The sequence below is a fragment of the Lepisosteus platostomus genome, chromosome 27 (genome assembly GCF_059453375.1).
Source record: "Lepisosteus platostomus isolate fLepPlt1 chromosome 27, fLepPlt1.hap1, whole genome shotgun sequence".
NCBI classification, from domain to species: Eukaryota; Metazoa; Chordata; class Actinopteri; order Semionotiformes; family Lepisosteidae; genus Lepisosteus; species Lepisosteus platostomus.
Genome location: NC_142637.1, coordinates 1020938 through 1043252, shown reverse-complemented (window position 1 = coordinate 1043252; position 22315 = coordinate 1020938). Strand labels below are relative to the sequence as shown.

The window sequence follows — 22315 nt, the reverse complement described above, 5'->3', positions numbered from 1 at the left end:
TGGGCTCCTCTTCATACCACTGTAGGTAGCTTGTTTTTTTAGTTCTTGAATTTTAGTGATAATGGTATCTTATTCTATCTTCACTAATGTAATTTCCCTTGAATGACACATATAGACTCTGCAACACTTGAGGACTGTAGATGCCTGGAAGAAAATGCCCAGTTTTGTTGATTAACCACATTCCCTTAGATCTTTAACCACATAACATGTCTTCAATGTTAGATGCAGTAACTAACAAATGGCCTTTTTTCCTAGTGCTGTGCAATAGTGTCATAACCACAGCCTGACTGTTCCATTGTCATTATGGCCTGTTCTGGCATTTAGGTTACATTGAGCTTCTTAAGATAAAATGTTCTCTTGATACTCCCTTTTCACCATTTCATGAAGAGAAGGATGGGCTCTATTAAATGTCTGTTCCTGTGTTAGACTCAGATTACCACTGATAATTACCTCGTTGTCTAGACAGTCTGATGAATTCAATGGGTGAAGGTCAAAACTGCAGTCCCCTAGAACCACCTAAAACTTGATCTTGACTAACAATCTCCTGCAGGGAGACAAGGATTTGTTTAATAAGTCTACACAGTGAATGCAATATGTTAGTAATGGTGGATGTGGAGATTCTTGAATGACTAATCTGGGTAGGCTGTTTCTACAGTACTGCATATGCTCCCTGCAGTCGGTTGAATGCAGGCTTCTACACAATGCCATCATGCCTTATCTTATTATGGTGTTTGTAAGACACTACTGTCTAAGTGCTACCAATATTTTATTCCTGTTTGAATTGTGTTCACTGGTTCCTAAGCAACACCTTAATGTTACCTACAGTAAACTGCACCCAGATGTGCTTATTGTTTATGTCATCTTATTGTTTAAAATGTCAGTTTTCATCCACCAGGTGCCAAAGAGATTTTGTATACACTAAATTAATAGCACAGTTCAGAAAGAATAGACTGTTAGTCCTATTTATGAGGAACCATAAACAAAATTAAATGTATCCACTAATCAGATTGTGCTAATGGCAGATGTATTGTTGTTTTAGTTAGAATTGACATAAAGTGTCATGCCCTGCACTCTCTCTCACAAACACCGTTGCATTCCCAAACCCACTGTCTCACAATCTCATTCCTAACTGACCCCATCACATTCCTTCCCTTCAGAATTTTAAGTTCCCTCACACACCAACCCATGCTCCCTATTGAATTCTCTCGTGTGCGTTCAAACCTTCTTGACTGATCTCCTGGTTCCTGATCTGTACTCCTGCCTTTTTCAACCATGCTTTTTTGATATTGTTTTTTTAATTGTCTTTCTCGGATTTCTCTGGTTACCGGACTCAGTGCTTCTCCTATAGAGCAAGCCTTTGGATCACGTGTTTGGGATATTGTCCCTGTGCTATTGTCATTAGATTGTCGAATATTGTCACCGCAATGCATAAGAATCCTCCCATTGTGTCATGGATGTCGGAAGGTTATGCCGTGGAAACAGTAGATGAGCAGTCGAGACCCTATGCGTAGCGGTAAAAGGGGCAACACGGGGGTTAGCCCAGGCTCAGGGGATCAGAAGATGTCGGAAAGAAACCTAAGCCCTCAGGCCACGGACAGGGGTGACCTGGTGCTAGGCGGGTCTCAAGACATCTGTACCCTCAATGCTAAGCAACGAGTAGGGCATACACAGGAAGTAAATAGGCTACACAACAAGAGACACCGGAAAGACATGAATAATCACAGGGAACTAGGAACAGGACAGAGGTAGAGCGTCCTCTAGGTGTACAGGGAGTGACACATTGATACTTTTTTAATGTCAATAATAGCTCTACTTGCATCTTGATGTATAAAAAATGAAATAATATCAAAAGTTAATGAACTAATATACATCATCTAACCATTTAATGTGATCCTTGCCCTTGTTTTTCAAATGTCAGGCTCGTACAGTAGCTTGACACTTTAAGTATGCACTGTACGACTTCTGAAGCAGAGCTTGAAACTGACTGTGCATCAAGAAAATTCACTATTTGCACCACTGTAGTCATCGTATTATTAAACCCATAATTCAAAATTCTGGCCCAAAGATTTTCCTGATCAATAATACAATGACAATTCACAATAATACATAATTTAGTGTGAAAAATGTTATCAGCAGCAAAGATTGGAAGCTTTTCTGTGAAAACTGGGCTAGCCCCGCTAAAAATAATGCAGTAAATAAACCAAGTGAATCACTTTTTTTCTACACCAAGTTTTCATTGGGTAGCATGTGGCAGAGAATTACAGAACAGTCAAGCATAGTTTTTATTATTTTAAAAATTAAATCTCTTCTGGCTTATTACACGCATCACACAAGTCATTAAAAATCCCCCTGCGTGCCCATGATGCCCATAAGGTGCCGACCCCTGTTCTAGTGTGTCACTGTTGTACCTGCTGGACCAAAGGTGGACCAAAGCGTGGATCTGTGGATTGTAGGTTGATCCCAGTTGCGGGGTGAAGCAGCTGAGCAGGTGAAAGTGAAACTAAACAGCACAGTGAATACAAGCAAGCATGGCAACAAACTAAACACAGTCTGGAGTTTTAGTCAAGTGGACAGGGGTCAGAGCCAGTGAATCAAAGTATAAAGCACAGAGGGTATTCTTTGTGAGTAGTCGGGGCTCAGCAAAGCAAAGGTACAGGTCCAGGAAGATACAGGAAGATAAAGTAGTAAAGCACAAGAGAGAATAAAAGGTGAAGTCGTAGATAAACAAGCAGGGCCCAAGCCAAGTAAGCAGAGAAAAATAACAACCACAGGGGTGATCCTGGAATGATGTTGAATCAAGTCAAATCAGAAATCCTCAAAAAAGTCCGAGCTACTGTAGGTAACACAGGGACTTGAGAGGCTTAGAGATGAAACACTAGAACACTGTCAGGTGCAGCCCTTGAACAACCTGTTTCACCTGAGACGGCCAGATGAGACAGCACACAGGTGAATGAAGCTTTCTGTCAGGTTGCATTTCCAAGGTGAGAAATTACAAGACCTGGGGGGTGTACCTGACTACCATGTCAAAGCTAACTTGCTCCACAGTGCTCCAGCGGTACCAAGGAAAACAATCACACTATACTTTCAAAGAAGTTTGTTTTTTGTTTGAATTCCTGCAGTTTTCAAATTTTCCAAAGAAAGATTTTTTCTCATTTCAATTTAATTCTGCTTTGTGAAATCTGTCATAAACACAGAAAGAGGTGGAGTACAAAGAAAATATCATAGCAAGGATAATGGAAAGATGATGAAATTGTATTAAACTACCCACAATTTTGAAATTGATATTGGCAAGATCAGATAAAGATTGTCCATGGTATAATATAAATCTAAAGCAATCTAAAGAAAGAATTAATTGCTAGTCATTACATTCATCCAGAACTTCAATTTACATTCAGATATTTAGTAGGCATCTCCAACTCATTTTCCCATCTTCAAACACAAAGTACTCCCGACCCCTTTACTTCCCATTTTCCATAAATCATCTATGCAAAGATAGGTTAAAAGCACCCTTACACTAATTAATAATAGAACACATCCAGGGAATGGCAAGGAAGGATATGTGAAGCTGCCTCTAGTAATCAATAATGCTGCATGTTCTATATTTTGCTTCTTCTCTCCAGGTTCCTGTCTTCTTGGCTTTATCTAGCAGGGTAGGTAGTGCCCCCAGCCCCTTGATTGCCACGCTAACTTTAAGGGGTGCTTGGAGGAGGGGGTACCTCAAAGGAAGGGTTTTTTCTCAGTATAACCGGATTTGCAATGAGTATGTATTTGCAAGAAACAATTTGTCACGCCCTCTTCAGTAAGAGGGCGCTCCTACTCTGTCCTGTTCCTAGTTTCCCTGTGCTTTTCTTGTCCTTCCGGTGTGCCTTTGTGTGGGGCTATATATTTCCAGGTCACCCTTCAGCATTGAGGGTTCGGATGCCTTGAGATCCGCCTAGCACCAGGTCGTCTTCTCCACAGCCTGAGGGCATAGGTTTCTACCCAACATCATCTGACCTCCTGAGCCTGGGCTCCATGTTGCCCCTTTTGCTGCTTCGCATAGGGTCTTTACTGCTCTCCTTGCTATTCAACGGCTTGCCCTTTCCCACATTCGTGACACACTTTACCCTGACAGAAAGTACAATCGTATAATTGTTATACAATTATTCCCACCTCAATCTGCACATTTTAAATGTCAAATAACAGTTTTTATATACCATCCATACGTACTGTATATTAAATGTTTCATCAAAGTACCTTCGTGGGAGAGCCAGACACTATACTGGCAAGTAATGGGTACAAGCCACTTCTTTTACTGTATATACTGTTGATAACCTAAATGTAAAATCTTGAAGACACTCTCACAGGTAAATTACATTTTACAAGGGCAGCTACCTCATAACTTCATTACAGAATGTTGCGTTGTTTCAGTAAAACCTTCAAGCACTCAACAGCATCTAATTTTAACTTGTACACATACAGTAGGCACAAATGTCTAGTATTTCCAACCACGTTTTTCACATCTAAATCTTTGACTTTGATCTTTAAAAGCTACTGTCATGTTTAAAAACCACTTCCCAGACTTGAGGAGGAGAAATGAGGCCAGATTCCTTAAATGAGTGAGAGGCCTTCTCTGGTCACAATGCAGTATTCATTAAAGTAATGGGTCCCAATTGAATGAGTCAGACTGTGTAAACTTGTTGCCATGGTATCATATTTTTGATAAGATTTTTAATTCATTTTCCTACTTAACTATTTTTTTTCTTTTTTATAATTACCACATAGCTTACTAACAGATGGGATGTGTTCTTAGACCTGTTTCCAAAACATTTTATTTGGGTCACCAAATGATATTCACATTTTTTTTATCTAGTATCAGCTTTATGTAAATATAGAATATCTTAATCTATCAAAGATACAGGCATCCTATACAGGGGGCCTTTAGCTTTTCCTGTATCCTGTGGCTTCTATGGTAACGTATTTCACCACAGCGTGTCTATATCAGGGGTCCCCAATCTAGTCCTGAAGAGTGAAAGTGTCTTAACTTTTCCCTCCCTGAGGAAGAATAAGGTATTTTGAACTGAATTGAATAGATAGTCACTCCAGCTGCGCTCTTAATGACTTAGGTCAACACACAACTGGATTAATTGAACTGGGTGAATAGTCTCTCTTTACTCCAGGACTTTAAGGAGGAATGAAAAACCTGCAGACACACCATTTCACCAGGAATGGGAACACCTGATTTATATACTGTACACCTGCAGCATATTGGCTTCCTCTCTTCATTTTGGTCAATTTTAATTCAGTACATGTTTTGTCCTGTGAAGTAATGTTCATCCCGCTGTGAATCCAGTCCATTGTCATTTACTCAGATCCATCTGATCCATTCCCAAGATGCATCTCTCAATTGCTTATTACCTTCAGCAATATTGCACACTGGAGATCTTTGTAAATCTGAAAATATTTTGGATACCTCTTAAAGATACTGTGTCTGGGAAGGTACACACTAGTGTGTGTACTGTCTGTTTCTGTGAGATGTCAGAAAACTTGTCGCAGATCTTTTTCATATTATTTAGTTCAGGTAATTTTCATTCCATTAGATGAAACCACTTAATCATGGTTGATATAAAAAGACATTAGTCTGAACTGCTGTGTTTTGTCTGTTTTTAACGCAGACAGAAGATATTAAACCCAACAATCTAACTAGAAAATAAAGGCTGTATTTCACACTCACCTTTTAAAGTTATCTGCATTGTTCAAACTAGATTTAACATTTACTAATTGCTGTCTTAGTCTGGCCAGATGTAAGGGGTCTTTTCTACTTAAATTAATGAAAGTCAATTAATTAGCTGTTTATTTTGAACATGTGTGTGACTTAATCATAAAATTAAAGCTGCTTCAATTCACATAATTTAGAAGAGATGCATCTTTTCAGTCTTTGAAAAGAAGGGGGCATCACTAATGCATTGCAGCTGTGATATTAGATTTAAAAGATGAAGAGCATAATTTAATTGGCTGAGCATTCACATGTTTTAGATCAGTTTAAATAAGCAAATGAACTAAACCTCTTTATATTTAAAGGCTGGTGTTTCATTTCTGTATGTTTTTATCTGCAGCAAAAATAAGCATTTCTATGCTTTGCTACCATGACTTTTTGTTTGCATCATGGAATGTGATACACTGTTTGTCAGGATTCCTGAATAATGTAATATTCTATTCTTTTCCAAAATTGTGCATCCCAGATGGTGATTTCAAATGATTTATCAACATAAATATGCACAAGCCTATTCAGAGGAGAAACACACTTACTTTTCTTAAAAAGACTGTACAATTAAACTTGATTTCTACATGAACGTCCTGGCAACTTTGTTCACCTATCAATGTATACAGATTGTTAGTCTGTTGTTCCTTGTTTTCTTGTGACTGTACATTTCTCTAACCAGCTGCATAATAGGCTGTGTGTGTGTGCTCTACAGTAGGTTAAAAGGTCAGGCTCAGTGATACAGTTTGGTTCTCTCAGTGCTACAATATGTTTTGCACTTTCAATTGAAAGCCTTATGTTGACATTTAGAATTTAAAATTGCCTTCCAGAATGCAAACTTGGGGAATTTGATCCATATTAAGTCATATTATATTTGGGGATTCTGACAAGTAAAGATATTTATTATATTGATGGGTCTGCATGTAACCTTGAAGTACTCTGTCCATATCTGTTTTCATTGTTCAAATTCTGACAGGCTTGCAAATATATAAAGTTTGTAGCCTATCACAGTGATTTATAGGACTGAATTGGCAGCACGGGTCTGTTCTTAAAGATGATGTCTGTTTTTTTTCTGAAGACAGTGCTTTGGTGTAGATATCTAAGTGTTTATTAAGTAAATAATCTATTAGTTATAATATCTAAAATTATATAAGATGCTCTTAATTCTATTATTATGTCAGAATTGTTAACATCATAAAGCAGCAAATGGCCCTATACCCTGGCTCTCAGAAGTGGGTCGCTGGCACAGAGCCAGCTGGAAACAAGAACCTTAGATTCAGCTACAGGGGGTTCATTGCCCTGTGGTTTACAGAGGGTGTGCTAGTCACTTGGGGATAAAGCCAAATGGGAATAGCAAGACATTCATAAGACATATGGCAAAAGAGAAAGAGAATATGGGGGACCCCCTTCTATAGGGTAATGCAGGAGAAAAAGCTGCAGTTAGGGTAGAGTGTGAGGCAGAAGTGGGACAGTCCAACACTGGGGGGGAGCAGAACACTACAATAAGGAATAATGCTTACTGTATACTTTATTAATATGTCCTTATAAAGAATTCTTAAAGTGTTACTCTTCTAAACACCATGCAATGAAAGTATCTACAGTTGGAATATTCTAATATATAGAAGCGAAGACAGAATCAGGAGCCTCAAGGACATGGTCTTTAGCTGTAGACTTGTTGAATAATGTCTCAAGCCTATACTGAAGAGATTAAATTGTTTTAATTTCTGACCACGTTTGTTTCCAGTCCTAGATTTTCAAATGTTTAAATCTGTTGAAAAGGATGAGGCATAGTATTCTACGTAGGTATTGTGATATATACTGTATGGGGAGATATCTTGAAATAGTGTATTTGTAAAACAGAATCACAGCTAAAGTAAAGTCTATGTGCAGAAAACAAAACCTAAGCTTCTCTTTGAGTTCTACCTACACTTTTTCAAAGTTTGTCTTTGTTTACTAGCTGGGAAGATACACTGCTTACCATCTCCAAACAAAAAGTCTCTGTCTCAAAACTCAGTTAAATTGTTGTGCCAAACAAAGCGCATCAGCTGAGAATTTGTGTTGAAAGTTGTCTTTATTTCATATGCATATGGGAGTCTTGCTCTTGGACACAAGACTCCAAAGACACGTTTACAGTGCTCTTTTATATAGTGAAACAGACAATACAAGATACACTCCAAAATGACTCTCTGTTTGCATTGTGTCTATATATGGTCATTCTAAAAAGCTGATCAGTACATATATTTCCTTTACTGCCAGCTTGCATGACAAGCAGCCCCTTCTGCTGAGTAGATCATTTGTTCCAGGAGAGGTCACTGGTCCTTTCCCTGAGAACTATGCCAGCTATACATAAAGACAGCATGTGGCTATATTATCTTTTGAGGCAAGACATCCTGAGACAGAGTTAGTAAAATATAAGTGAAGAAATACATAGTCAACAAGATATAATACAAACTTTTAGTAAAACTTTTAGTTAATTCCCTCACAATCAACAACCTAAAGCTCCACTATCAATCAGTCAGACACACACAGAGATTCCTTTCCTCCTTCCCTCTAGTGCACCACATAACATCAAGTACTGTATAATCCAACACTTAAGGTATTCTCTTCCTACCAGTTATCTTCCAATTGGTCAAGTGACTGAGGGTGGTAGGTCATTGCATATAGCTTTCTGGGGAAAGCAGTTCAGACAAAAGCAACCATCTTATCCGCACCTGCCTTCCTATAACAGTGCAGCTGTTTCTGAACCTCCTTATTTGCTTTCTAATGCACTGAGGAAATAAGACACAGAAATCAAAGAAAAGGAAACGCTGACATTGATGCTTCACAGACACAGGCTAAATGAACAGAATCATTTTACTATTTGTAGAAAGAAGGCTTTGTGGAATTAATTTCAGTTCTTCAACATCAAAATGAAACCAAATACATTAATCAACCCAAAAATATACTCTTAGACAAAAAACAGCTGACGACCAGAAGGGCTTTGTTATTTACTGCTGAGGATCAGGGTGACTATTTCACATCTGATTCCTGGATAGATAAGCTAAGAATAGTTGCTTCACCAGAACAATAACGTCCCTCTTTTTAGCCACCTTTGTATTGCTTTTGGGTGATACACTAAAATAGATATTTCTCTGTTCAGAGTCTTCAAGTGCAATGCAGAGATTAATGGCACTTGACATTTCAAAACAGTCAATTCACTGTTTTCCAATGGAAAATTATAGTCATTCAGGGTGTGTTTAGAAACCTCAGTCCATTGCAATATGAATTTGTGAGTGATGTGAGTAATATGTTAAAAATACAACTTTAAATACAGCTGGTCTTTGACTTCCACGTGGACCATGTGGACCGAGTACCTAAGGGCTATTTGCTTATGATAAAAGTTAATAGACAACATTAGGCAATATATTCAGCATTTTTAAGGCAACTGTTAAGATGTTTTAATTTAAAACAGTGTAGGAGTTTACAATTCTGTATAAACAAAAAATAAAACACTCCTCCTTTTTCTAGTACAATTAGCATTTTAACAAAGACACTCTTGTTAAATGAATGAGCTGGATGAATAATATCCAGATTCAAATTTGAATCACCCCAGGGGGCAAAAACCATTCAGTATACCATTATCAAAGATCAAAGATTCTTGCTTTTCTTCATCCTGAAGAACAATGACAAAAAGCACACTCAACAATATCTAACAGTGACCTACAGTAGAGCTCCAGTTTGCCATAGTCTTATTGATGCTGAACTTAAGATTTAATTGAAAACACCTATGCTTGATGAGTTGGCTCTTGTTTTCTCTAATGGCCAAATGGTTAAAGTACAGTCCACTCAAAGTCACAGAAAGTACATACATCTGTCTCCTGAACCATAACAGATACACAGCCTCTATAACCTTTCCACATACTTTATTAAATGTGTATTAGAAATGCCTACAAGAAAAGTAAAAACATGTATTTTACTCATACATCAACATTTTGTTATTTCCTAGTGTCTGTAAGTACATTTAAATAAAACAATCTTCTGAGTGCAATGCAGTTGTTATCTCATATTCCATCATTATATACTGCTCATTATCAGAGGATCAACTATACACATGTGGAAGCTAGGAAAAAATACAGTCATGGTACTCTGCCCTTGAAAGTCTGCCCCTGAAGAATTTTGATCCTGGAAAGGAAAAATAAAACACACAAAGACAAGACAGACAAATACTGTATGTTTAGATTATCCATACGCTCCATAGAATGTATATATACTGTATATACAAGTGCAATTTATATAATTTTACTATATACATTTCATTGCACTTAATAAATATAAATATAATCTCATAGTGTAGTGGACATATTCAGACTGATTTTTTTCAATAATCAAATATATTAATTGAGCCTTACTGTACATCGTGTTATTTATTTCAGTTCTAGGCAGAAAACTCATGAAGGTGGAGAAAATCCATGGGAATATGCAAATTCCTCACAAAAGGTTCCTCAATCTAGAATCAAACCAAGATCCCAAGAGCCTTCAAGGCAGCAGTACTAAATGTCAAGCAGAAATGGAAGCGAAAATCAGCTTCTTACCAAAAAGAGGGGGTGGGTAGATCCATATTCAGGAGAATGAATTATGTGTTTGCCAGCCACTTCACAGATATACTCATAAGAACAAAAGTAAAGCAAAAATTCTTATGATTGCTCTTTAATGGATAATTAGCTCTGGACTAATTAGTATGGACAGTATGGACTGGAGGAGACAATTTACTTCTGGATGTTTCTCACAAACACAATTAAATGTGAGCTTTATTGAATCATGGAAATCTGAATTATTTAAATCGTCTTCAAACATTAACTTAAGAAACGCACATGAAGCAAAAAAGCTAAAGAAAGAATAAAGACTTTTAATAGCTTTTCTTATTCCCATCAATTAGTGTATCGCAAACAACACTACAGAGAGATGTATGAAATGTTAGAAATTACTTTCATATGTCAAAAAAAGACTTGAGAGGGCCGGAGGATCAGAGGATTCTGATTTACTTTGAAACTCTTTTTTTCATCTAGAGTTTGCAGACTTGGGTAAAATTGAAATTCAACATTTCTCTTAATATAAGAGTAAAAAAAAGACAAATAAGAATACAAACTATTCCACTGTGGTTAGATAAAAAAATCCTAATCTTCTCTGCTGAAAGGATCCTAGACTTTATTCAAGAAAGTGAATCCAGGAATTAAACAATGTTGCATTTAAATAGTTCCTTCCAACACTAGACTGTTCAAGCCCGGAGTGCTTTTAGTCATGACGCTGGGGTTAACACCCCTGCCAAATGGGATCTTTAATGACCAGTGAGTCACCCTAATGTCTTTTTCCTGGCATGGAACATAGCACACAAACATACAGTATGTTTTTCAGGTGTTTGTGGTACTGTATAACCACCATTTTTTCTCCAAATATCAGTTTCCGAGAATGTTAACATTACCCAACAAGAAAATGCATCTAGCAGTGCTTATTGAAAGATTAGGCAAGAGAATGTTTGGATTAGCCCTTTTGCCTGAGAGCCATCCAGATGGGGTGGAGGAGGGAAGCAGAAAGATGAACGTGATGAAGAGAGGGACTTACAGTACTATTGTATTTATAGCTTTTCAGGAAGGGATGTCAAGGAGAATTATAAGTTAGATTAGCAGAGGTGAAGTAGAACTTGTTACTCACATGTATTCCAAATGTTCATTTAATTATCATTTTGATATTTAAGTGAGATTGTCCCCATTCTGGGTGGCAGATTCTCATTTTTTTCTCTGCAAATCTGTCTAGGAATGTCTTTGGCTCTGAGTGGACTGTATATGTACATATCTTTTAACAAAACACCAACGCTTCTCTCAATGCTAATCCTAACCATAACATTAATAATTAGAGAGTTTAAGGGGATGAATCACCAATCTGCTTTTGGGACGGGGCAATGGGAATTCCTTGCCATTTAAAGCCAATATATTGCTTATATGAAGCTTCTATAAAAATCCAGCAGCAGCTAATCTGTGCTATAGAAGGGATATTAACATTAACACCCTAGAGTTCCAGGGCATTTTAAACATGTACATAATTATAACTAATGTCTTAAGGTAGAAACTGATGGTGAATCAAATAGCTGTGGCATGTGACTTCATTTTAGTAACAGCATTAAATAAAGGTTATTGTTTCATTTAACTACATGGGATTGGGTACATTTTTGCTAATAGTTTATACTATAATCTGTGAATTTGTCTACTGGATTTTCCAGTGGGCATTTTAGTTTCGCATTATCTATATACAGTGTTTAATGTTTTGAGTTGGATGGGTGTTAAATGCATGGCAAAAGAAAATTCTGTTTTAATTTAATCACCTACTGTACAACTGATGTATGCAACCTTGGTCTTGGAGGACCACAAGACAATAGCTTCAACAGTTCTCTTTAAAACCCCCAAAATTAAGCATTAAACTTAATAAACCTAAAAATTAAATTTAATTTTGAAGTTTGTTAAACCATATAAAGCGGAAATAAGTAGTTAAGAAATAGATTGTGCAATTCTGTTTTTAGACCACTGCAGGGGAAATCATCTAATTTGCTGATGTTCTCGTTGGGGATGCTTTTCTATCATATGACCTGTGTGGAAGACCATGCACATTGTAGAGGATGTGCAATTAGACGTATGTGGCAGCGGTACATCCAACCCACAAAGCCCAGACAATGGAGGTCTAACCTACTGTGCCAAGAGGCTGTACTGGGCCTTAACTGGGACTGGGAGTAAGTTTGCCGAAATAGTCACTATGAAAGCACACAAGCTTGGATGAAGGGTTGGCACCTCTAGTCCCCAAAGACCAAGGTCTTGCAGATTTGATATGGAACCTGTGAGAAAATAGATGCCTAGAAAGTGCCTTCTGCTTACTAAAGAAGTGATCAATACAATTAAGTCACACAGAGATAAGCTGGAACAAAAACCAGAAATCCCACTGACTCATCATAATGAGAATTGCTGACCCTTGGACTTGATTTTGAGGTTAATTAGACTCAATGGTCTCCTATCTGTTTTAGCTGTCTGGCCTAATTTGGAGAAAGTTTCATTTATAGTTTCCCAAATGTAAACCTAACCAGTCTTTTAACACTAACACTTTTAACTAGTCTTTTGCATGCTGGATTAACTGAATAACAAAAAATAAGTGTCAATGCATAAACTTTTTTTTTTCATAGCTGAGTAAAGGAACAGACGGAATAGAAACAAATATAGTCTAGCAGCTTTTTATTTTACTTTTGACTTGACTTTTGTTTTAACAGTTACTGATCAAAGTATGTTTCTTTTATCCCTGCCTGTCTTTTATACTTTATTCCATATTCATTTCAGTATAAAGATAAAAACACCACAAATCATCATGGCTAGAGCTTTAGGTCTATCACTAAGGTAGTTCATGCTATAATGTAGCACTTCCCAGAAAAGAGTATGTTGTAAAAAAATGTGCATTTGCAGATGTCTTTGTAAAAATAACAGGGCATACAGCTAGTAAGAAAAAACATGTTCAGATGTTTTTGTTCAGTGCTCTTTCACATAGGAGGTGATTTCTAATTAAGAGACTTAAGAAATGTAAAAAGCCTTTTGCAAAGGTTAAGCACAGTCACTAATCTGAACTTTCCAGTAGACTCCTTAAACAAACTCAGCAGCAGTGCAAGAATTCAACAATTAGGTAACAATTAGTGCCGTGGTTCCTTGATTTCCTGTTGTGCCAGATTCTAAGCAATTGAATACCGTGATTAGGAGCCTTAAAGTAACCTATTACTTACAAAGCAAGTGTTACTTTTAATTAGAAATTAGTGCTGAAGGGGGTGTTATGATATATACTGTATGATATTGCTTCACCTCAGTGCCACAAAAAGCTCTTGGATTTCTATTTAAATGGTTTCTGCTACGAAATCCCTCATTCCTGTGAAAACAAAAATGAAGGCATTTGGGGTTTCTGCCTTAAGAGTTTGCTATTCTCTCTATGTAAACATTCTCAGGAAAAATAAGCTCCATAAATCTGATGGATATACCAAAGAAACACATACAGGGCTTATAGGGCTGGGTAAATAAGTTCATCTTTAATACGTTTTACAGTCAGATCACAACATGCTTTTGAGCAACACTGAGTAGCAACAGTACTCCCAGCTTTGCTTCTTTTTATAACCAGTCTCTCATTATTACAATTCTCATCTTCCAGTTCAAATGGCCCATTTCTGGAAGCAGTCAATTTGTTCTTCATTTCTGGGTGAAGCAGATCACTGAAAACTCTGGTCTTCATAATTCAAAAGTTTCGAACTAGCCAGAACCATTAAAATGTTTTTGTGTTTCATTGTGTGTGTGCGTTTTAAGGGGATGGATTTGACCTGTTTATTCCCTAATATGATAAAATTATAAAGCATGATAAAATTTGCAAATATGCTTATCATTCTGTCTAACCCAACTACATCTTTCTGTCAATCTACTGTATCTATCCACTCTGGAGATCTTAAACTCTTGTTGCAAGGGTTGAAGAGTTTTATGTTTTAAACTTTTTTTCAGTTTGATCACTTGATTTGTTTATGCACAGAAGATGAGTGTTGTGTTCTGCTTAACATGAAGAGTGAATTATAACATTTCATGGGATGAGTCAGCTAAAAGCAGCCACTTGAACACATGAGTGTATGTTATCTAAAACACGGGTGTATGCAACAAATATAGGGAGTGTACAGAAATATTAAATTATAGCAGGTGTTCTATACAGTACATGCAGAAATAGCCATTTGTGCCCCTCCTTATCTCTGGGAGATATTTTTGCATTTTTGTTTGAAATAACTAATTTAAGGTGATCTATCTTATATAAAGTCATAAGGTGGGAACATTTTTTTATTTATTTAAACATATCTTTTTACTCTTATTGAACAAGTTTGAGATGAACTGTTTATACTGTAGCACTGATCAAACACCGGGACCAAATGAGGATCACCTAGCTTTTGTTTTCAATACCTATGTCTTTAGCAGGCATGGCAGGTGTCATTTAAAGTATGAGTTATCAATAAAAATAGAGCCTTTATTCATTGTATTGAAATTTGAAGTCAGATTAAATAAAACATTTGACATTCTAATAGGGTGTAATTTTTATGTGCTATACATGTCCAACTAATTGCATTAATAGAAGTCAATATGTAGCTTATCTCATTATATATAACAAATGAAAGAATTATTCATATGTTTATATTAAATGGGCTCTTAAAAAGCTAGCTACCATCTCCCCACAGACTGCTTATAGTACTTTCACTTGTTTTGTTGTTAGGATGTTAACTGTGTTCACAGATAAATGGGAAATCTAAAAAACAGATGTAGGAAAATAAGATTATTTTAAAAGATCATATCAAGCAGGGAAGAAATCATGTTACTGCACATTATAAAGGATATTTTTCTGTTGATTCAGCTTTGACATCATTGTTACATATTGTTGAAGTAAAATGTGAAGGTCATATTTTTAATGGCCAGAGAATTGCTGAAAAAGCATTCCAATCTGTTTTATTTACTTGGCAAAGCTTTAACTGTTTCCATATCTATACAGGGACAAGAAGCAATAAACCCGCGCAAAATAGCACAAAATAAAATAAACAATTGGCCTTGAGAAGCTGAAAGGCTGCAAGAGTAAGCTATTCAGCTTCATTAAGAAACATTGAGATAGTTGCCTGAATCTCCTAGCAACATCACAGTGACATGGACTGTTAGATAACATCAATTGATTCCACACGCAAAAGCAAGTCAGCTATAGCATTGCTACATGCTGTGCGCACACATCACATATATCCTGGGATCTTGAATTGTTGGATAAGACTGCCAGTTACCCAACATCTTAGATCTGCAGGCAGTATTCAGAGAAAAAAAAAGCTCTGTCATATTAAAATGAGCTGCTTTTACACAGAGAGAATGTGTGGAGTAAAACAAGTTCAAAAAGACTGTAAACAGTGCTGTATCTTATAACCTGTTTTGTGCTAGATTCGGTGCTGATACAGTACATATGTATTCATGTAACATTCTGTGTGATCTGCAGTAGTACATCTGTGCATTTATGTAGAGACAATATAATTTAAGGCTTATTGCTCACAACTTAGTGTAACAGGACTCGGCTTGAAAGATATTGCAAATCCACTTGTTTCTCATAGAAGTGCATGTTACAGCACTGTATAGCATTCACAGTCCATGGTACCGATGGATTGTATGCAGATCACCCCTAGTATGCATTTGACCACCATCTCTCAGGCTACACTTCCATCCTATACAGTATATGCACATAATGCCTCCTCCCGTTCTGCTGAACCAAAAGGCCAGCCTTCCAGTGCAAGATAATTCATTGCTGTTGGGTATCCTAAGGGATTATATCACTATAAAAGTTATGTTTCCATGAGATCTGTAACACTAATCAAGCCAGCTGTGCTAAATAGTGGGATTTTATGCTCACTGAAGAGTGAAAGTGACACTTTCAAGCATGCACATTAAAACTAATCCAGTAAGATTCAGCACCCAAACGGCAATTTTCATCTGGTCTCACGATTTACATCAAGTGCCATGCGATTTACATTAGAAAAACATGGAGATGCCTGGCTGGTCATTTCAGGGAACACGTTAGAGCAGTGAGGAACAAAGAACTTTCAAATCATCTGTAATGGTTAATCTTACTTTCACTGATCACGAGCACACTGGCCTCTCTGTGTCCTCTGTGTCCTTTCACAGGGATAAAATGACTCTTGCTCTAGAAAGACACGAGAAACCGAAACCATTATTAGACTGTTTTCACACGTTCTCCCAGCACTCAGTGATCAAGTAAGCTCTTTTCAAACTCGCCATTCATTTACTGATTGCTGCCTTCCACACCTCCCCTTGTAATCTGTCCTTTACATTTCAACCTAATTACGCCCTTTTTACTCACCTGCTACCCATTCTCACCTCATCTCTCTTATGTCTACCCCACCCCACCTCTTTTTCTCTTATCTCTATTTCAATTCATATGATGTATTAAATATCTTAAAAATATATTTTAATGATTTTGTTCATTGATCTGTATGTTTAAAATAACAAGCATTGATAAGGTATTGTTTTAATTGGAAATATAAAGAATAAAATAAAACTCTCTCTTTCTATGTAAGCGGATTTAAATTCCTATACTACAACCATCCAACAATTTTCTAACCTCATTCACCTCATGGTCACGGGGAGCAGGAGCCTATCTCGACAAGCCCTGGGCACATGGCGGGGTATACACTGGATGGGATACCAAACTATTGAAGACTGACGAAGATATACTACAACCATAGTTCTAAATTGAACCACCTCCCCAAACCCCAAAATAAAGCACATAAGAAAGGTTACAAGCCCTACTGCTGCAGCATCACCCCAATTATAATTATTATTAGTTAATAATAAGTATACTTATAACGTACTTAATAATAAGTATGTTGTGCAAATGTTTGTAATGGGAAGCCTTACAAAGACAGACTAAAGGAACTGAAGTTTGAACAGAAAGTACTCTGAGGCAACATTATATTGTAGGTAACTGTGCTTTTTGCCTTTTGCTTTGAATAGTCATCCGTAAAAATTCCTGAGAAAAATACTGTGTAAGCCCAAGATAAAAATCAAAATAATTGTTTAATTAGTGACTCATGTCAGAACAAAAACCAGAAGGTACAAGGCCCTCAAGGAATTTTACGTCTCTCCTGCATATACAGTATTCATCAATGAAATCCATTTCCATTTCAGCTTGCTTATCTTAAGTGCTGACGCAAATAAGATGTAATGTACTGTTGTGCAGCCAAGGCACTACAACTGATCCTTTGTCCACTGTTTTACAGGAATACAATTCCCATACAAGTGTCCCGGTCCTGCTCATCATGTCCTGATCCTCTTTGTCTTTCACTTCTTCTCACCCGCTCCATCTTCCACCCCACTTGCATGTTCCCCCCTCCCCTGCCCCCTTGAGAAGATGGAATGAGCCAACAACCCAGACAGAAAGCAATTACTGAGTGGGGGGGGCGGGGGGCCGTTGTCCTAACCATGTCACTGAAGGCAAGCATGAACATTGATCAACAGGAGGAGAGGGGAGAACACAAGACATCCAATGCAAAGAAGAAGCAAACTCGCCCCAAGCAATGGCATGCTGAGAAATGAGGACTTGAAGGGGGTATAGACCTCCTTGAAGCAGGAGAATATTGCTCAATTGTGCTTGCAAAGTCACTCACTTAATACCTGAATTATTTAAAATATCTGCAATACCATTAGATTGCCAATCCACTGATTGTCCAGAAACAAACTTCAAATAGGCAGAGAAAAGGGAGATTATTTTTTGCCTATTCATGAAACGTAGAGGGTTTCTAAGTACAAGAGTCCTAACAGGGGCTAATATATATTTTTTAAGTTGGAAACATTGTAGAGACAGTGTAAAAGAGATTCCTGTAAAAGGAATCTCTTAAGCCCAGAAATGCAGTAGATGTAGAGTATTTTCATGTCAAAATTCATGTCTGAGAGGAGGAGAGTTATGCCTTAGAAAAGAGCAGGTTAACAGAATCAGCTCACAGAAACAACGTAAAAATATTTTCAAGAGGATGGCTCATGAGTTGTGGGGAAATAGCAACTGCAATGTGGACATTGATCCAATAAGGATCTTATTAAAAGAAAGATGATAAAACTCTTTGATTACTTTGCTACTGGCAACGACTACAGATGACTAGAAGGACTACTTTCTTTGTTAGATTTTCTCTACTTGTAATGGAGAGAGCTACAGTAAGATATGCGAGCTTGTGTATAAAGACAATGATCCCTTTACGCAGAATACAGCATTGCTACATTCAAATCGATATGTCCTTAGACTGTAGTATGGTAAAAATTATACAAAACAAATTATCTGTATCGGCTGATCCTGTTTGGCTGGGGACAGCAATCTTTTAAAAAAAGTTGCACCAGTGGCACAGCATGCAGCCAGTTTGTTACAAAAACATGACTTATATAGTATATATGTCCATATAGTAATCATTATAATCTATGTGTGTAGCACAGTTTATCAACTCTGCCTGTCACATTTAAAGTATTGTTCAGACTTATTTGAGTGATGAATATCTCCAACCTGAATGTGGAAGTTAGCAACTGTTTTCTCTTTGAATGAAGTGACCTTCACAGGTCTGTACTAGGATACACATGTGAAAGAATAAAGCACTACCAACCTAACAAGTTGGTTCCACCAGCAAGAATATAATTAACTACATTACCTTAATATGGTGGAGTTAACAAATTTAGCATCTCTATTCTATTGCTGTTATGTATAGGGAGTATTTCTGCAAGCAAGTGCAAAGATCTGAGCCGTGGGTTGCCAGATATTTCACACAATCTATACCAGATGATGATGAAATAGATAAAGCCGCTGTCATGTTGAACAAGAGTGATTTGAAGCAGAAGGGTTTTGTATCCAATATACTGTATTAACCAGGGACCTTGGGTTCTCCACCAACTCACTTTATGCTGTGTAGGATGATGCAGTATACTTTGAAAATGCAACCTGACCATTGTACAGTCAATGAACCTTTTTAAATACGTGGCACAGAACTGACAATCTAGAGGAGCAAATCCATTTCATTTTACATTATATAAAGCTAAACTACATTCTTGCCAAGAATCTAATGTCTGGCCAACTGTCAGATACTTTTGGGTTTTTGCTTGGCTTAAATAAATGTCTTTCTTTTTTGATAAAAAAGTGACAGCCTGTTTACTTTTTTTTTTACTTTACTTTAGTGTTTACTTTTTTCTTGTCTTAGTGGGACTGCTGGGTGGCATCACTGCCTTATACAGTAGGTTTTGAGTTCTTGGCAGAAATCTAGACAAAGTTGCCTTGTATTGAAGTTTAATGTTCTCTGTATTTTCTGGAGGCTTTTCACCAGGTGCTCTGATTTCCTCCAGCATTCAAAAGACACATGTTGGGTTAATTTGAATATCACTACAGTATGTGTACGTCCTATGCTGGAATAGTAATGTATTGTGTACAGGGTTGTGGTCTCACCTTATCACTTGTGCTTCAAGGATGTGCTCTTGGGTGATGTTTACATCTTTGGTGAAAGTCACATCAACCCAACAGGAAGCAGCTTTCTGGGAATGGATGGATGAATACTACTGATCAACATATACAGTCACATTCATTTCAACTCTAATAATCATGGTACAGTATTTAACTTCACCCCATGCAAAATTACTTAAAATAAAATCAGAATATTTGAAACACTAAAGAATCTACTCAAATGTTCACAGTGTTAATATAAAAAAACAGCAGTGTACCGACATGGTAAACAAGACTGCTGAAATCCTTGATGACTCTGGCAGACAAATGCTGATCGGGAGAAGGCAAGACAGGTGTAAGATAAAATCCCATTGACGAGTGACAGCTTCCTCCACTTTACAGATGGATGTCACTTTCACATAAACAACACCTGTGCCATCCGTTTTGTCTTTGTGTATCAGTTTGGCAAGTTTCCTGTCCCAAATTCACGATGCCACTACAATGATCTGTTAGTGATATTGCTCAGAAAGAATAATGTGGGAACGCTATAAACAGAAGATGCCAGTGACTGATAGGCAGCATGGCATTTTATATCACTCATTTTGCACTGCTGTTTTATGTCTTATTTTGATACTAATTTCTGTAAAATGCTGTTTTCATTATGTGTGCTTCTGCTTACTGAAACAGCAATTTCTAAAAAAACTTTCTGCAATTACATTTGCAGAAAACCAAAGCATCACTTTCTGTGGTGTGCATGGCATATTAATGATGTTTCTTTAAACAAACATTTTGGACGAGGTCAAATTCTAATCTCACACTTCCGCTTAACTACACATTGTAAGCTCTCTGGCTTCCAATAGAGCTGGTCACATTTTCTAATTCCCCTCTCTCCACTCCAGTTTGACTGTTGCAGCACTTGCTTCCTGACTCCATGTGACACTGCTGATCTCCCACCAGCACTGTCCTTTCCTCCTCCAGGTGAATTGAAGTCAAAGCATTAAGTACGCTATTCCTTCATAATCGTTAGATCATTTCATTGTTAGAATTTGAATTAAAATATAATACCTGAAGAAGATCAACGGCTGAAATGTTGTGTTTCTACTATTTTTACTTATAAGATTGTAAGTAACCTTTACTTGTTGCTTTGCAGCCAATGCGTACTTACTCAGCTCTCCACCTGAACCTCTTCCATCACCAATGAGGAACCTGCAGGGTGGAGGACACTACACCTAATGATGTCACAACCAACCACCCCCAGTGATTTCTGGACTTTAAAGGGCCATTATGCTGACTCATCTTCTCTGCTCTGGCCTCTTTATCATAAACTCAACAATGTCATGAATAATCATCAATGTTTGTGATTGCAGCCACCATTATCCGAGTCAGAAAACTGAACATTAGTTGAAGGCGCCAGGTCAAAACAGAGTGATTCTGTTCATTAATGGAATTGTGCCCAAGAGTTTCTCTATACAAGAGATATCCTGCAACTATCAGCTATTATGATTGCACTTGACAACCAGGATTAATACTTTGAAAATTGAATTTTTATGCTCTTCATAAGAAACACTTTTCAAACATGTTGATTGAAAAGTAGAACTCCAATGTTAACAATATAAATGTTGAGAGTTAAATGATTATGCACATACATGTTTGATAAAGTTAAGGTCATGACAATAATTTGAAATTTACATGTTATTAGGAGTACTAATGTTGGTCAATTGTATTTTAGATATTTTAACACCAATATTATTATCTTTGTAATCCCTGAGTAAATGATCATCTTATTGTGCCAAGGCAGATTGAATCACATACTATAAATACTATACAATAATTCTTGTTTGTTCATTTTGCTTGTTCTATCAATGTACTGATGAATTGTATATTCTATATTCTCAATTGATATTTTGTCTGATTGATTTCTAGTAGCCATAAAAGCACTGAAAATGTATTGTTCAATTTTCTAATTGCTCTAGTAAATTCAAGCATATTATCACTACAGCAGCAGTTTACTAGTTTATTGTAGCCCTACCTACAGTACCTGCCTGTCCTTCTCTTATAATATTTTTCTTATTACTCAGCAACCACTGCTGTTATCTGTAAACTTACACGGATATCTGCATTGACACATTTAAAACAAAAACATCAAACATTTTCCATGCAATCCAAGTCACTATATGGAAGAATCAGAAGTTAAGATCAGTTCCATTTGGTCACCAGAATGCCCTTCACATATAGAGAACTCAGCAGGTATCTTGACTCCAACAGACAGAAGAGTGTAAAGTAGAGCACTACATCAGTCTGTAGCTAACAGACATTTAATAGAACAAACAGTTAAACAGGTTACATTTTCAACTCCATCATAATAAAATGTGTATTCACAAGGAATCTCTCAAAAGCCTTCTTTGAAAAATACAGAGATTGTGGTGGAAACAGAAACAGCCTGAAGTCTCTTTCATGTGTTCCAATCATAGAATCACAGAGTTATGGAGGGTTATCTCTAAAGTTACACTGTAATTAGTATACTCTTATAATAATTCAGGT

At 37.0% G+C, this 22315-nt stretch overlaps 1 long non-coding RNA gene across 1 annotated transcript in view; it reads left to right on the top strand.

Moving 5' to 3' along the window:
* Window positions 1-20973, top strand: part of LOC148638924 (uncharacterized) — a 100070-nt gene extending 79097 nt beyond the window's left edge. The window contains exon 3 of the long non-coding RNA XR_015930902.1: window positions 20925-20973. This is a non-coding gene — a long non-coding RNA (uncharacterized LOC148638924). The remainder of the gene's footprint in view (window positions 1-20924) is intronic.
* The last annotated feature ends 1342 nt before the right edge of the window (window positions 20974-22315 follow it).